This window comes from Mustelus asterias, chromosome 10 (assembly GCF_964213995.1).
Source record: "Mustelus asterias chromosome 10, sMusAst1.hap1.1, whole genome shotgun sequence".
NCBI lineage: Eukaryota > Metazoa > Chordata > Chondrichthyes > Carcharhiniformes > Triakidae > Mustelus > Mustelus asterias.
In genome coordinates this window covers 93,048,871-93,066,929 of record NC_135810.1, presented here as the reverse complement: position 1 = coordinate 93,066,929, position 18,059 = coordinate 93,048,871, and positions in this window count along the sequence as shown.

Genomic DNA, 18,059 nt, shown 5'->3' with positions numbered 1-18,059 from the left:
GTCCTCTCTCTTCCCCTGCCATTTGCAGACTCCCTCCTCCTTGTCTGTGTCCAGCCGCTCGTTCTCCATTCCAGCTGTTCAGCAGGACCACTGCGTTTCTGAAGTTAAAATCTGAAAATGCTGGAAATACTCAGCAGGTCAGGAGCCGCTGTGGAGAGAGAAACAGAGGTAATGCTTTGGGTCGATGAAGTTTCAAATGAACTGAGTTGAGAAGGGTGTCATGGAGGGAACAATCCCGTTGTAATGATGGAAGGGGAAGGGAAAGGAAGATGTGTTTGGTGGTAGCATCATGTTGGAGTTGGCAGAAATGGTGGAGGATAATGTGTTGATAATGAAAGTCAGTTGGAAGGACCTTCACAGATTCTTACCCCGCCCTGCCTGTTATGTGTTGGGCTGATGTGGAGATGCCGGCGTTGGACTGGGGTAAACACAGTAAGAAGTTTAACAACACCAGGTTAAAGTCCAACAGGTTTATTTGGTAGCAAAAGCCACAAGCTTTCGGAGCGCTGCTCCTTCGTCAGGTGAGTGGGAATTCTGTTCACAAACAGGGCATATAAAGACACAAACTCAATTTACAGAATAATGGTTGGAATGCGAATACTTACAGCTAATCAAGTCTTAAAGGTACAAATAATGTGAGTGGAGGGAGCACTAAGACAAGTCAAAGAGATGTGTATTGTCTCCAGACAGGACAGCCAGTGAAATTTTGCAAGTCCAGGCAAGCTGTGGGGATTACAGATAGTGTGACATGAACTATATTGGGTTCATGTCACACTATCTGTAATCCCCACAGCTTGCCTGGACTTGCAGAATTTCACTGGCTATCCTGTCTGGAGACAATACACATCTCTTTGACCTGTCTTGGTGCTCTCTCCACTCACATTGTTTGTACCTTTAAGACTTGATTAGCTTGTAAGTATTCGTATTCCAACCATTATTCTGTAAATTGAGTTTGTGTCTTTATATGCCCTGTTTGTGAACAGAATTCCCACTCACCTGACGAAGGAGCAGCGCTCCGAAAGCTTGTGGCTTTTGCTACCAAATAAACCTGTTGGACTTTAACCTGGTGTTGTTAAACTTCTTAATGTGTTGGGCTGGCAGAGATGGGCAGGGAGGAGGCTTCAACTTTCACAAGTAACAGAAAATAATCAGTTCGTGCAGAACAAATCACTACAACCACTGGTCAGAAAATTTCCCCCTGAATTTCCAATATATATAGTGCCATCGAGAAAACTTACCACAGCCTCTGCAGTGCTGCAAGTGACTCCACTTTGCTTCAGGAATCTTTTATTCTGCACCTTTTAAAATTTCCATCAATTGCCAGCAATTTTTAAAATCTGTTTGTTTCATGTTTGTTTTTAGCAATATGGACCGTTCTGGGATTTCAGCAACGCACAACCTATCCTTGTTTAGCCTGCTAGGAACCGTAAAAGAGTGAGGCTTGTGATGATAAGTTAAGACACTTCTCCCTCGTGCTGATATGTCCCAGGAACTGTCCCATTTCTCATAACATGTGTTGAACAATCAATATTTAGACATCTTGTGGTTGCGTAACAAATAAGACAAAAAATGCAAGTCGTTACTAATTCCAGCTTCAGGGGAGGTCTTGCAGCTCCTTTGTAATGAAAAGATATGCATCTGAAATTAATAAGTAACTCCTGGGATTGACCGGAGTCAATAAGGCATGCATTTTATGGTAAAATCAAGATCAAAAGTCTGTTGTAATGAGTGATTGACAGGTCTATATAGTGTGCACTGCATTTGCTGCTTTGATTCAATAAGGTAACACAGCAACTGTAAAACCATTGCAACACTATAAGAGTTATTGAGCTTTCAAACATGCAAATCGTCAGAAAATCTATCTCAACATTTCAGCCAATAATTACATTGCTGCTATAAAAGCCCTGATTAAAATTCCCAGTGGGTGAGTTAGAGTCCCGTATGCAGCGTAACATAGGCCTAACAATGTGAACTCCCAGCCATCATTGACATCCCATTGGTCCATTTCCTCCTGTTATGACTGGGTGAAGAGATGTGCTGTGAACCCTTTATGAAGCTCCCTCAGATGATCACAAAAAAAGTTTTTAAAAAATGTATTTTCCAACCCAAATGCATTCACTTTTTAATAGGGAGCCAATCAAACCAGGTTTTCTTGAGTCACTAAATCCGAGAAAAAGTAATGAGATACAATGAGACAAACACACAGATCTTAGAAGTAAGAAAAGTTAGAGTCCAAATAGGAGACTATATGATTAAGTCCTTTGCTTGTATTTTAGACATAGATTATTGAACACTGCAGCCATTTGAAGTTAACTGGTCTTACTTAAAATTTTGGAGTTGAATTAAAGTTCAGGTAATTGCACTTGGCTGGAAACAATATTAAGTTCAGAGAGAGCGAGAGAGGGAGAGGAATCCCTTCCTGCTTTTCCCCACAGTTCTTTCCTAGATGATTTCTCTCTCTGCATCTGGTTTGGCAAAACCAATTTTTAAACCTCCAGTCTATATATTCCAAGAAGGAATTCAATTAGCATGTGTTGAAGTCATTGTTGCATAACAAGTAATCACATTTTTGATCTTTCATCTCAGAAACTTTTCAAGATAGTAGAAACCAACAGGAGATGGGGTTATTTTGTCCCCCATGGAGGTTTGAATGCCTCTATCTGTCATCTCCCACTTTCCTGACATAATTACAGTCGATTACAGTCCAACACTTTTCATTTTAATGCCTTTCTTTCAAGTGTTAAGATTCCCGCTGATGTTAAATGTGAGGGTGTCCCAAAACCCAGAAGGGTAACTTGGAACACTGGTTCTTAGAGGTATATGTTTTAAATTTGATATAATGGGAAAAAAGGTGTGCTAATTAGGGAGGAACAGTCCAGTTCTTTTGAGATCAATTAATAAAGAATATTTATTAACTTAAATGATAACACACAAGAATCACAGAATTCCTAAAGTTCAGAAGGAGGCCATTCAGCCTATCAAACCTGCACTGACAACAGTCCCACCCAGGCCCTATCCCCATAACCCCATGTATTTACCCTGCCAATCCCCCTGACACTAACGCTGGAATTCATCACCCCACTCACCATGGAATCGGAGCAGGCGAGGGGCAGAGAATGGAAACGTCTGTTGACCTTGAGCGGGAATTTCCAGTCTTGCTCAAATGGGGCTGTGAAATCCTGCTCTAAGAATCAATTTATCACGGCCAATCAACCTAACCCACACATTTTTGTAGTGTGGAAGGAAACTGGAGCACACGGAGGAAACCCATGCAGACACAGGGAGAAGGTGCAAACTCCACACAGTCAGCTGAGGCTGGAATTGAATCTGAGTCCCTGGCACTGAGAGGCAGCAACGCTAACCACTGTGCCACCGTGCTGCCCATAAGAAGCAGTTTTGCATTGGCCAGGAATGGTGGTTGATGGATCTGTGCCACTTCAAGGTAGCTATGTTGCCCAGGCCAACTGCCAGTTTCTGCTGGGTGGGTTGGGGTAAATACTGACAACTCAAAAAAGATGGAGGATGGTAGGGGGAAGAGGTCAGGGGAGATGGAAATTGTCGAATTATAATGTAGTACAGTACGGAAGGTGGACTTTCACCTATTCCAGCCTGTGCTGGCTTTTTGAAGAAAAATCCAGTTAGTTCCACTCCCTCTCCCTGTTCCATGTAATTTATTCTCCAAATATTTATCCAATTCCTTTCTGAAGCCATGCTGAATTTGTATCCAGTGCCTTATCAGATGGTGCATTCCAAATCTTAACCACATGTTACATAAAACAAAACCATTTCCTCATGTTACCCCCAGCTCTTTTTGCCAATCACCTTAAACCCTTTGGTTATCGACCCTTCAGTCACCGGGAGCATTTTCTCTTTCTAAACCCTTTATGATTTGAAACACCTCTATTAAATCTCCTCTTAAACCTTATTGCCTGTAAGGAGCACAATCCCAGTTCTCATAAACCTGTATTTCTATATTCCCCAAACCACTCTTAAGCAAAACTCTTCTGCGCTGATTCAAAAGCCTTCCCAGTCTTCAGTAAATGTGGTGCCTAGAGTTGAACACAATGCACCAGGTGGGGACATACTGGTGTGTTATATATACTCTTAGTGCAACTTCCTGCCTTTTGAACTCAGTGCTACTATGTCTGAAGCCCAGGATCCCATGTGATTTATTAACCCATCCTGCCACCTTCCCAGATTTGTGCACAAACATCAGAAAGCCTCTCTCTTCCTACATCCCTTTCAAAATTGGACTAATTAGCTTGCACTGTTTGATCTGCCCACACTCCCCACCGCAACAGTGCACTTTTCCCATGTTGAATTTAATCTACAATGCTCCTGCCCATTCCACCAGCTTGTCTATGGCCTCTTGCTCTAATACTATGATCTTCAATGTGCACTACACCTTCTATCTGCAGATTCTGACATAACGTCCTCTGCCACCAAGTCCAAGGGAGGGGAGGCTGTGGTGAAAACCAGATAGTGTAAAAATAAAAATGGAATTGAGCAAATGAAAGAACTGAAGATGTTTAATGGACTTAAAGCAGCCTTGCAGACTGGAGAGAAACAGCACTAAATAAATCAATTCTTAAAATCTGACAATGGTGGAGGTTAATGAATTAAATAAATTGAAAGTTTAACTAAATTAGGTAGCTAAAGATATGAGGTAAAGAATTGAAAAGGCTCCATAACATCAATTAAACCCCGGGCATCAGTCACATCAAATGTTTAAAAGTGAGGTCATCTCTGGTGAAAATGAATTCCATACAAAGCCTCGGAACATTGAAAACAGAGAGAAGAAAATTTTAAAAACTGTTTTCTTTTCCTTCTGGTTATCACAACACTGTTGGGTGAAAACGACAGTATAATAGAAGAATAAATGGTGCCCTAGGCAAAAAGAACGCTACTTGACAAAGAATAGGACTGGAGCAAATCAGAAAGCTAGATTGAGTCTGAGAGGTGGGGGGATTGTGAAAATCTGAGATCCGGATTGTGTGAGTCAGAGATCCAGATTGTGTGTATGAGATCTGGATTGTGTGGGTCTGGAATCCGGATCATGTGTGTCCGAGATCCGGACTGTGTGGGTCAGATCGGATTGTGAGGGTCTGAGATCCAGATTGTGTGGGCCTGAGATTCCGATTGTGTCCACAATCCAGACTTTATGGGCCTGATTTTATCATTGCGTTGCGCCAGTTTTGGTGAGTGAAAACTTGGTAAAGTTGGGCGTGAGGTGAGTAGCGGGATCCGCGCCCACCCTCCACGCCGGTTCCCCCTTTACCAAGGCCCGAAAATGGCTGCGATCAGGACCACGCCCAAAACAGGCGCAATGGTCATTTAAATGCAACTGCATTCATTTAAATTGACTTAATGGGCTGCACACCCAACCTTACCGGCACCTCTCCCTTTACCATCGCGTTCGCCCATCCAGAATCAGCGCGAAACAGACATCTCCACAAAAGTCTGACTTGGGCGCTCCAATTAGTGAGGAGGTAAGTGCTGAGCATCCAATGGCTCTCTGTTTGAGATCAGTGGGGGAAAGGGGGGTGCACTGCCACTCTGCCTGAGATCAGTGTGAAGGGGGGGGTGGGTCCACTGCCACCCTGCCTGAGATTAGTGGGGGGGGGGGGGGTCTGCTGCCACTCTGCCTGAGATCAGTGAGGGGGAAGGGGGGAGGGGGTCGTGATCAGTCTGGGTGGCGGAGGGGGTGGGGGCATAAGGGGGTCGGTAATGTTGGGGGGGGTGGGACAATGTCTGTGGGGAATAGGTGGAGGCATTATCCGGCCCAGGAACAATGTGGCAGGGGAGCTGCACTGTATCATTCTTTTTCTGCGCATGCGCAATCAGAGGCGTCGATCGGAGCTGCAGGATTTTGGCCATGTTAAGCCCCGCCCACAGGCTTCTGCAGCACGATTCGGAATTGCTGATATTTTTTCAGGCAGTGTGCATATGGGGGTGCCTGAAAACAGGCCTAAAAGTCAGATCTCAAACACTCCCAGTTTCAAGTCTGCCCAGCACTTAGAATCAAAATAGTAAAATAGGGCCCTATGAGTCTGAGATCCAGACTGTGTCTGGCTCACCGGGAAGGGCAACACTCACCTTTACCAAGATGGCTGCCCTTTCACTGAGCATGTGTGGGCACAGCGCCACCCAATGGCACTATTCAGGCATTGCAGTTACAATAGACAATGGCTTTGAGCTTAAAGGACTGATTGCACAATCAAATACCATGAGATGCAACCCATTACTATTTTTTAAAAATATAAAGACCATTTAAAGATGAGGAGCAAATTGCAGGAATGACTGATGTGTCCAAAGATGTGCGGGTTAGGTTGATTGGCCATGCTAAAATTGCCCCTTAGTGTCCTGGGATGCGTAAATTAGAGGGATTAGCGGGTAAAATATGTAGGGATACGGGGGTAGGGCCTGGGTGGGATTGTGGTCGGTGCAGACTCGATGGGCCGAATGGCCTCTTTCTGTACTGTAGGGTTTCTATGATTTCTATGATGACTCCACTACAGTGTAGAACATCCTGGAATGAGGATCAGCTAGGGGAGGGGATTGGACAGCTAGGCTCCATCACAGGTAGGTGAGCTGCTCCATTAGTTTATCACCAGAGTGGTGAAGCTGCAACTTACTCCCAGTGGAATCCTTTTAAAACACTCCATGGATTTATCGAGGAATGATCTTTCAAGCCATCTGGGGAGGTTTGTATCTCCTCTGGTGCAGATAGGTGTCGAGAGGGACGACATGGTGTCTGCCGGTTTGCTTCAGGTCTACTGAAACTGATGGGCATCAGGATTGCCAGAGTGTATCACCACACCTGGGAATGTCACTTTAACCTAATTAACTAAGTTTCGTTAAAGTTTCTTTTTTTTGGTTGCAGAATGTCAGTGTTTCAAGGGATCACCTGGCTCCTTGTTACTGGCAACCTTCTACTTGGATCAAAAAAGGTAGAAGTTTGTTTTTTCTGTTAAACAATTGGTAAAGGTGGGACTGTCCATGAGGAAAAACATTTCACAGCTTGCCCTTTCATTTCAGGGAAATTCCCTAAATAAACTCCTGAGGATGAATTCCAATTGGAGCCAAGAGGTTCCAACATAAAGAGCAATAATCCTTTTTGCAAAAGACCATTCCAAGGTAAAATCATGTGTTTCCCCTGACACCTAACACTAAAATGAAACATATTTCAGCTTTCTGATCCCAGTATCTTCCTTCCTCAGCTGCTGTTCTATGTTATCTATTTTATAACATTGTGAATTAACATTGACAGATTCCTCTGCAGAAATGTTAGAATTTAGGACTAACAGGCCTGGAATTTCCAGGTTACCTTTAGTATAATCCAGATGTAAAATTGAGCTAACATGGGGCCAGATGGCTAGCATGTGGTTCAGAATAGGGCCAACAGCGCTTGTTTGATTCCAGTTCCGGTTGAGGTAGACTTGTGACCTGCCTCCTCACTCTGCCCTGAAGAATGGAAGGCAAAGCACCACTGATAAAAACTGCCAAGAAAGTGGCTCAGGCTAAAGTTTCAGCAGTGAGCCATTGGGCAGAGCACACATGTTCCCCCTCCCTTAAGAATGTCCTGCAGCCTCTCTGTGACATCCTTGACCCTGGTACCAGGGAGACAACACTCCATCTTAGAGTCATGTGTAAGGCCACAGAAAGGCTTGTCTAATCCGCTGACTATCACATCTCCCAGCACCATTTATCCTTAACTCTTCTTCCTAGCCACCTGTTCAGCTGAGCCACCCGTGCTACCCAAAGTTGGCCTTTACTGCACTCCTCAGAGGAACTATCACCCCCCCCCCGCCGCCCCCACACCCCCCCGCCAAAGTCCAAAATAAAAAAATTGTTTTATCAGCGAGATAGACTCAGAAGACCCCAACACGATCTGCCTGGTCCTCCTAGACTTTCTGGTGGTCACCCATTCGCTTTCTGCTTGCATGCTGTAGTCCTCAGCATTTCAGATGCACCACAACGATTCCAGCTGCCACTTCAGTTCTGAAACCCAGAGTTTACATTTCTGCAGCCAGGGACATCTCCTACAGATGTGTTCATCTAGGCCTTGTGAAGTGTCCCCAACTTCCCATGTACCACAGGAGGTACATTCCACTTATGAGAGCTGCTTTGCCATACCCTAATCTAACTTTTAAACTAGCTGCAAATAGTTGCAGCTGGAATTGCAGATGCTCACTCACCAATCAGCTCCTTCTCCTGTTCTCCCATAGTTATTTAAGGATTATTTAAAACTTTTATATTTTTCTATTATGCAGCTATTGACACAGTTCCCTATAGTGGCTATTCACTGGCCAATCAGTTTACGAGATTTTCCGATTCTTATACTCTATCCCTTTGCAATAAAGTTCAACATTCTATTTACCCTCCCAGTTACTTGTTGTACCTACACACTAACCTCTTGTGTTTCATGTACAAGGACACCCATGTTCCTTTATACCACTATGTTCTGTATTCTCTTTCCATTTAAATAATACTTTGATTTCCTATTCTTCCTATCAAAGTGGACAACCTCACATTTTCTCATATTGCTTTCTGCCTGATCATTTCTCCCACTCACTTAACCCATCCTTATCCCTTTGCAGACTCTTTTCGGCTAGATTTTTGTCCTCAGTTTGGGAACCACTGCCAGGTCATTTACTGACATCACGGTCCTGATGTCAGCACATTCACCCAGTATTTTAGCCCCTGGGTGTCCTGTGTGATGCTGGAGCCAGGGCTACTGCCTCTCAAGGCAGGTTTATTTGGCAGCACTAGCTTTCAGAGTCTCGCTCCTTCATCAGGTGAGTGAGGACTTGAGTTCACAAACAGGGCATATACAGACACAAACTCAATTTACAAGATAATGGTTGGCATGCGAGTCTTTACAGGTAATCAAGTCTTAAAGGTACAGACAATATGAGTGGAGAGAGGGCCAAGCACAGGTTAAAGAGGTGTGTATTGTCTCAAGCCAGGACAGTTAGTGAGATTTTGTAAGCCCAGGCAAATCGTGGGGGTTACAGATAGTGTGACATGAACCCAAGATCCCGATTGAGGCCGTCCTCATGTGTGCAGAACTTGGCTATCAGTTTCTGCTCAGCGATTCTGCGTTGTCGTGTGTTGTGAAGGCTGCCCGGAGCAGAGAAGCTAAGACATCTTCTCCAGAGCCTTCAACATGTCATCGATGAAGACGAACATCTCGCCAAGGCCATCCCCACACCTTCACTTCTTGCCCTCAAACAACCACACAAACTCAAACAGACCATTGTCCGCAGAAAACTACCCAGCCTTCAGGTGAACAGTAGCCACGACACCACAGAACTCTGTCACAGCAACCTCTGCAAGATGTGCTGGATCATCGACACGAATGCCATCATCTCACGTGAGAATACCATCCACCAGGTACACGGTACATACTCTTGCGACTCGGCCAATGTTGTCTACCTGATAGGCTGCAGGAAAGGATGTCCCGAGGCATGGTACATTGAGGAGATCATGCAGATGCAATAACAACGGACGAATGAACACAGCTCGGCAATCACTAGGCAGGAGTGTTCCCTTCCAGTCAGAGAACACTTCAGCAGTCACGGGCATTCAGCCTCTGATCTTTGGGTAAGCGTTCTCCAAGGCGGACTTCACAACACATGACAATGCAGAATCACTGAGCAGAAACTGATAGCCAAGTTCCGCACACATGCGGACGGCCTCAACCGGGATATTGGGTTCATGTCACACTATCTGTAACCCCCACGACTTGCCTGGGCTTGCAAAATCTCACTAACTGTACTGTCTGGAGACAATACACATCTCTTTAACCTGTGTTTGGCCCTCTCTCCACTCACATTGTCTGTACCTTTAAGACTTGATTACCTGTAAAGACTCGCATTCCCAACCATTATCTTGTAAATTGAGTTTGTGTCTGTATATGCCCTGTTTGTGAACACAAGTCCTCACTCACCTGATGAAGGAGCGAGACTCCGAAAGCTTGTGCTGCCAAATAAACCTGTTGGACTTGAACCTGGTGTTGTGAGACTTCTTATTGTGCTTATCCCAGTCCAACGCCGCCATCATCCCAAGGCAGGCCCAAGGTGAGCGGATGGCAAGGCCAGCAGGTTAGCAGATTCGCCTCCATTTACTGAGACATTGGTTCGGTTCAAAGTTCGGTTCAATTCACAGTTGTTAGACCCTCTAGCCTTCACCCTCTTAATTTCCCCCCACATATACTCTCATGCCCTTCACATCTCCCATGCCCCTACAACACTTCTCATTTTTCCCGTCCCTGCTCCACGTCCTCATATCTCCCATGCCATCTCCACACCCCTTGCATCCTCCATGCTCACACTCAGTATCCACTGAGGTACAGAACTCAAGAGCCATACAAAAATAGATACAAGTCTTCTAAAATGTTCGCGAAGTTACAAAAAAGCAAGCAAGATTTCAACATTCCCTTTAAAAGATTTGCCCCTCTTACATTCTGATAAAACTGTCAGTCAAACACAGGCAAGAACAAGCAATGACTCAGTGCTTCTGAGATGAAGGAGGTCAAAGCTTTTTAACATCTGGATTTCTGACAAACATGTACTTTGTATAACGAGCAAACAGGCTTTACAAACTGACTTCCTTCTGGTAAAGCTGTGGTCTGCAAGAGGAAAACCAAGCCTTGTTGCAATAACTTTACATAATGTAAATGTTAACTCTTGAAACAAGCATGGGAAATCTGTAGATGACTTGTATGGTCAGGTGAATGATCAAAAATGAGCTGAAGCACACATTTACAAGAACTTTGTCATGAATACAATTATCTATAATTACGCCCAGTTATGACATCTGATTTTTTTAAAAACACGCTCTGGAGAGTGCTTTTGTTGGGGATTGGAAGTGCTCTTTGCAGCTCTGATCTCTCAGGTCAGCATAGATGCTGCTTACACTGCCTGAGATTGGATGTCAGCTCAGGACCAAGAAAATCAGCAACACCATCATCAACATGAACAAAGTGACACTAGCATCATTTGCTGAAGCAGGGCCTGTGTTTAGAGAGAGGAAACCTATTGCGACTACAGTCAGATTTCAACAAGTCTCTCCATGCTTTCAGAAAACATCAACCAAATTGGCATTTGTCCTGGTTGGAATCGTCTCGAGCTATACTCTTGTCGGTATCTTGACAAAATCCAGTATCTAACACAGGACAGGAAGTTACAAACTGAATTGATTTGTGTCGAGCAGAATGTGTAAAACAGCACCATCTACTGACCAACTTCATGATTTCACTAAAGTGCGTTAGGCTGTGTGGAAGCTACAGCCACGGGAGATAGGGGTTTAAGTTTATTTATTGGGTCACAAGTAGGCTTACATTAACACTGTAATGAAGTTACTGTGAAACTCCTCTAGTCTCCACACTCCGTGCCTATTCGGGTACACTGAGGGAGAATTTAGCATGGCCAATGCACCTAACCTAGCACGTCTTTTGGATTGTGGGGGGAAACCGGAGCACCCGGAGGAAACCCACGCAGACACGGGGAGAACGTGCAGACTCTGCACTGTGACCCAAGCCAGGAATCAAGCCCAGGTCCCTGACGCTGTGAGGCAGCAGTGCTAACCACTGTGCCACCGTGCTTGCACTTAACATCTGTACGTTGTTCAATTGGACAGCTAGCGACGAGGGTTTTCAATGTTAAATTTGCATTCATGGATTTCCCAGTCTTCCTGAAACTTGGCAGTGGAAACAGGATGGGAATGCAACGGCGACTGAAGGGGTTGAAGCCGTGACAAGGAGAAAAACCAATAAGCACCGGGACTGATAACTGCTCTCTGGCCTGAGTGTGGGAAAGAGCTTGTTCACAGTAACTGGGCTGAGAGATTACTTTACACACTTTGGAAGTGTCACTTATGCTTTGGGGATTGGAAGTGCTCTTTGCAGCTCTGATCTCTCAGGTCAGCATAGATGCTGCTTACACTGCCTGAGTTTGGATGTCAGCTCAGGACCAAGACAATCAGCAACACCATCATCAACATGAACAAAGTACAGCACAGGAACAGGCCCTTCTGCCCGCCAAGCCTGTGCCAATCATGATGCCCTAACTAAACAAAAAAACCTTCTACCCTTACTCGGTCCGTATCCTTCTAATCCCTTCCCATTCATGTACCCATCCAAATACCTCTTAAATGTTGCTAATATGCCTTCTTCCACCACCTCCTCTGGCAGCGTGTTCCAGGCACCCACCAATCTCTACGTGAAAAACTTCCCCCGCACATCTCTCTTAAACTTTCCCCCTCTCACCTTGAACCTGTTGTGCACCCTAGTAATTGACACTTCTACCCTGGGAAAAAACCTCTGATTATCCATCTTGTCTATGCCTCTCATAATTTTGTAGACCTCTATCAGGTCTCCCCTCAGCCTCCGTCTTATTATATACTTGTAAAAGCATTTACTGTCTGCTTTTATGTCTTGCCAATTTTTGCTCATGCTCCGATTTCTTTTTTTTTAAGTTACCCTTTGCTAGTGTCTAATACTTTCCAATCTTCTGGCTTACCACAGGAGTGTGCATTACGCAAGACTGAGGATTGGATGATGGGCAGAAAAACAAGTGTAGGAATAAAAGTGTCATTTTCAGGATCTAATGGAATGCCGTAACGTACTAAGCTGCGTACAATCTTTACCAATGTCTTAGATGTGAGGAACAAATGAAATATATCCAAGTTTGTTGACAATGCACAACTGGCAGAGAAAGCGGCACAGTGGTTAGCACTGCGGACTCTCAACGTCAGGGATTCGGGTTCAATTCCAGCCTCAGGTCACTGTCTGTGTGTAGTTTGCACGTTCTCCCCGTGTCTGTGTGGGTTTCCTCCAGGTGCTCCAGTTTCCTCCCACAGTCCAAAAGACATGCTAGTTAGGTGCATTGACCATGCTAAATTCTCCCTCAGTGTACCTGAATGTGGCAACTAGTGGATTTTCACAATAACTTCATTGCAGTGTTAATGTAAGCCTACTTGTGACACTAATAATAAACAAACTTTAAATAAATAATAAACTTTGTCTTTCTCTTTTTCCTCTCCCTTCTTCTTTCCTCTTCCTTCTCTTCCCCCTCTTCTTGTTTCACTTCCCCCTCTTCCTCTTTTCTCTTCCTTCTTCTACCTATTTCTCTTCCTCCACCTCCTCTCCCTCCTCCTCTTCATTCCATTTCCTCTTCTTCTCTCCATCCTTTTTCTTCTCCTTCCTCTTTCTCCTCTCCTCCTGCCTCATCTTCATTCTTCCTCTTCTTGCATTTCCTGTTCTTCCTTTCTCTTCTCCCTCTTTCCTTCTGCTCTCTTCCTCTTCGTCCTCCTTGCCCTCATTTTCTTCTTTCCTCTTCCTTCTCTTCCTCTTCTTCCTCCTTTTCTAGTACTTCCTCCTCTTCCTCTCCTTCTTCTGGCTCTTTCTCTCCTTCCTCTTTCCCTTCTTCCTTTCTCTCTTCCTCCTACTCTCTCTTCTTCTTCCTCCATCCTCTCTCTTCTCCTCTTCCTCTTTCTTCCTCCTCCTCAGAGTCGAGGATGACTTGCTTCCATTCTGGGGAGGTGGGTTTTGCAGTGGCTGAGTAGTCCACAGGCTCGGCCACAGGTTTAGCAGGAGGTGTTTGATGAGATGGTTGGGTGGGTCACTCTGGATTCTGCACTCTCCTTCCGCTGTTTACGCTAAGCCTCCGTGTGCTCCACCCGATAACGCTCGAGGTGATTGGCACCTTCACGGATGCTTCTTCTCCAGTTTGTGCATTCTTGGGCAAGTGATTCCCACATATCAATGGGATGTTGCATTTATTTGGGGTTGTTTTCATAGATGTCCTTATAGCCTTTCCTCTGCCCTCCTAGTGATCACTCACCATTGAGGATCTCGGAGTAGAACACTTGTTTCAGGAGTCTTAGGAACATAGAAGCATAGAAGATAGGAGTAGGAGGAGGTCATTTGGCCCTTCGAGCCTGCTCCACCATTCATCGCGATCATAGCTGATCACACAACTCAATAGCCTAATCTTGCTTTTTCCCCATAATTTTTGATTCCATTCACCCCAAGTGCTATATCTAGCTGGCTCTCGAATATATTCAATGTTTTGGCATCAACTACTTCCTGTGGTAAGGAATTCCACAGGCTCACCACTCTTTGGGTGAAGAAATGTCTCCTCATCTCCATCCTAAACGGTCTACCCTGAATCCTCAGACTGAACCCCTGGTTCTGGACTCCCCCACCATCGGGAACATCCTCCCTGCATCTCCCCTGTCTATTTCTCTTAGAATTTTATAAGTCTCTATGAGATCCCCCCATTTGTCTCAACTCCAACAAAAACAATCCTAACCTGGTCAATCTCTCCTCATACATCAGTCCCCCATCCTGTCTTGTGTCAGACATGCGGACAATGTGGCCAGTGCTTCGATGCTGGGGATATTGGCCTCGGATAGGACCCTCACGTTGGTAAGCCTATCCTGCCAGTGGATATACAGGATTTTGCAGCAGCAATATTGAAGCTATCTCTCCAGGGATTTGAGGTGTCTGCTGTACATTGTCCATGTTTTTGATGCATACAGGGGGACAGGGACCACAACTGCTCTGTGGACCATGAGCTTGGTGTTGGGATTGGAGGTCTCGGTCTTTGAACACTGTTCCTCAGGTGTCCAAAGACTGCACTGACAGGTTGAAGTCGATGTTAGATTTCACGTTCGGTCTGCCCATGCTGAGATATGGGAAATGATTCACATTGGCCAAGTGCTCACCGTGGATATTGACAGCTGGAGGAGGGGGGTGGGGGGCAGTTTTGTACGAAAGGAGCGGGCTGTTAGAGAACCTTTGTTTTCTAGATTTTTTCCTCTGAATTTGAGGAGGATGTTCCACAATTTGCGAGATCAAAGAAGGCCGTGTAGAGATTGATGCACTTTTCCTGGATTTGTTGTGCGTGGAAGATCATGTCCATTGTGCCTCTTGATGGGCGGAAGCCGCACTGAGGCTCAGGAAGGAGCTCTTCAGCCACTGAGAGGAGGCAGTTGAGGAGGATTCTCGCAATGACCTTTTTTGTGGCGGAGAGTAGGGAAATCCCTCTGTAATTTCTGCAGTCGGACCTGTCTCCTTTCTTGAAGATGGTTACAATTAAGGCATCTCTGTGATCTCCTGGCATGCTCTCTTCCTTCCAGACAAGGGTGGTGAGATTGTGGATTCTTGTCAAGGGTACCTCTCCACTGCATTTTGATACTTCAGCAGGGATTCCATCTGCGCCGGAGGCTTTGTCTTTTTTTCAGCTGTCAGATGTTTTTTACCTCACGGTGATCTGGGGTTGCACTGAGGTGGTGGTGGGTAGCATGTTGTGTGATGGTGTCGAGGACACTTGCGCTGAAGGCTGCATCTTGGTTGAGGAGGTCCTTGAAGTGTTCTCTCCAGTGAGCATTGACTTTACATCTGTCTTTGATGAGTGCCTCTGTTTTTGGCTCTCAGTAGGGTGGGTCCCTGGATACTCAGATCATAGATAGTTCTAATTTTGCTGAAGAAACCACGCAAGTTGTGGTTGTCGGTAAGTTTCTGAGTCTCCTGTGCTTTTTCCGCCTACCATCTGTTCTTTAGGTCGTGGGTTCTTTGTTGCATCTCGGCCTTCAGTTACCTTTTGGCTTGTTTCCTCTTGCTTGAGTTTTGGTGGAGCTGCCAGTTCAGGAACATCACATGTTTGCGGTCAAGGAGATCCTGGACCACCTGATCGTTCTCGACGAACCAGTCTTAGTGTTTCCTGGTCAACAGTCCAAGCATCTCCTCACAGGTGCTGACTACATTCATTATCACAGGAAATAGTTGATGCCAAAACATTGGGTGTATTCAAGAGGTGGCTGGATATAGCACTTGGAGCAAACGGGATCAAAGGTTATGGGGAGAAAGCAGGATTAGGCCATTGGACGATCAGCCATGATCGTGATGAATGGTGGAGCAGGCTCGAAGGGCCAAATGGCCTCTTCCTGGTCCTATTTTCTATGTCTATGTTTCTATGGCTGTGGTGGCTTTTAAGGTAGACCAGATACTGTGGGCACTCTGCTGCTCTGGCTTGGTGGTTGTCGCCAGGTTAGCTGTGAAGCACCGACTGAGTAGCTCTTCCTTCTTGGGGTCATTGAGTTCAACGTCATTGAGTCTCCTGTGGTAGAGGTTTTTCTGCCTCAGCCAGTTTGGAGCCAGGATGATGGAGATGGTAGAGCAGAGTGGTCAGTCATCGGCTCCAGTTGTGGCGTGGGCAATGCGGACATCTTTGTGGTCCCTTGCTCGGACGATGATATCGTCTATTAGGTGCCAATGCTTAGAGTGGGGGTGTTGCCATGAAGTCTTCTGCTTGTCCCTCTGGTGGAACAGGGTGTTCGTAACTACCAGATCACGATCCAGACATTTTGTCAGTAGGGGGACTCTGTAGGTGTTTGTTTTCCCCACACCTTCCCTGCCTAACACGTTTTTCCAAAGGTTTGTGTCTCACCCATTGAACTCTAGCATTGAAGTCACTGAGGAGAATCAGCTTGTCTTCTTTGAGGATGCAGGACAGCGATCGGTCGAGACTGGAATAGAATGCCTCTTTTGTCTTGTCCATTGCATCTAGGTTTGGGCTGTCAGCACTGATGGCTGTGGTATGCTGCTTATGGGGCAGGGTGAGCCAGAGAGTCATGAAGCATTCGCTGCCCGTGCAGGGGGGTTTGTCGAGATGTCTGACCAATTTGTTTTTTTATGGCAAAGCCGACCCCGTAGAGACAATGTTCTTCTTCAGGTTTGCCTTTCCAGAAGGTGTATCTGCCACCTTTTTCGTTAAGCTGGCCCTCTCCTGCCAGTCTGTCTGGCAGCGATGGTGGGGCACCGGACTACCCACAACATTGGGTGTAGTATCCAAGAGTCAGCTTGCTGCAAATGACAGAGCGTCAGTTCCATTGGGGACCGGGATAGTTGGATTTGGACATTTGTGTTCTTGTTAGCAATAACCTGGTGCCTCACAGCCCCATGGCAGTCCCCTACCTGTCAAGGTCACTGTGGCGCTGAAAGGTAATGGATCTGCCTCATTCCAAGGATCAGTGGCAGGCTTGGGTGGCATCTCACAGTCAGCAGGTCATCATTCCATCAGATAGGTCATAGATGCCCTCTTCCAGAGATCGGGTTCCACATCCATTTTGAGATAAATGGATCAGCGGAGGCACAGAAGGCACTGGACATTTCTGCAATTAATGGATTCCAGAAGTTATCAATTGCTCCCACATAGCTATAAAGTCAATAACTGACCACACAGCCAGACTCCTGAACAGAAAAGGCTTCCATTCAATGAATGTCCAGCTGTCTGTGACCATAGGAAGTGTATTTTGCAAGTGTGTGTTTGGTTCCTGAGCAGCTGCCATGATGCCTGATGCATATATCCTTCAAGAGTCCCAAATCTTCAGGCCAAGATTGAGGGACTTCATAGGTGGCTGCTGAGGAATAAGGGTTATCCCCTAAACCGGTGACCCTTGACACCCGTCCATCTTGAAGATGCGCTTCTGTTGCCTTAACCAGTTGGGTGGCGTTCTCCAGTACATGCCAGCCAGGATGTTTGGTATTGTGGCTGTCTGCTGCTCACTGTACCAAGGTCTGGAGCTGGAGGACTTGGAACGCAATTTCTTTTCACTGGAGAATGGGAAGGAGAGGAGGATGAAAGGAGAGCTGCAGAGCAGCTCAGTGCCCAGGCATTGGAGGAAGTCAGCCGAGGTGTCCCAAGGTTCACAATGATTGGCAGGCTGACATGGCCACAAATGCCACGCTAATCCAACAACATTTTGTTTGAGCGGCTCCCAGCCCTTATAGCAGATGACTTGTAACTCACCTTCTGGCAAAGAGAAAAATTATGCAGTGAACACAATTACTTATGTGAACATCTAAATAATCTCATTGGCAGCTGCACTGAATGAAAATGGAGTATTCAATCTCAACAAGTTCCCTGCAACACAGGCCCTTTATTGCGCCTTCAACATCAATGATAACACACAAGTCTGCTCACTGGCATAAACAACATAATAAAGGATAAGTCAATGGACACACAAACACAAAAAACACTACCCAGGTC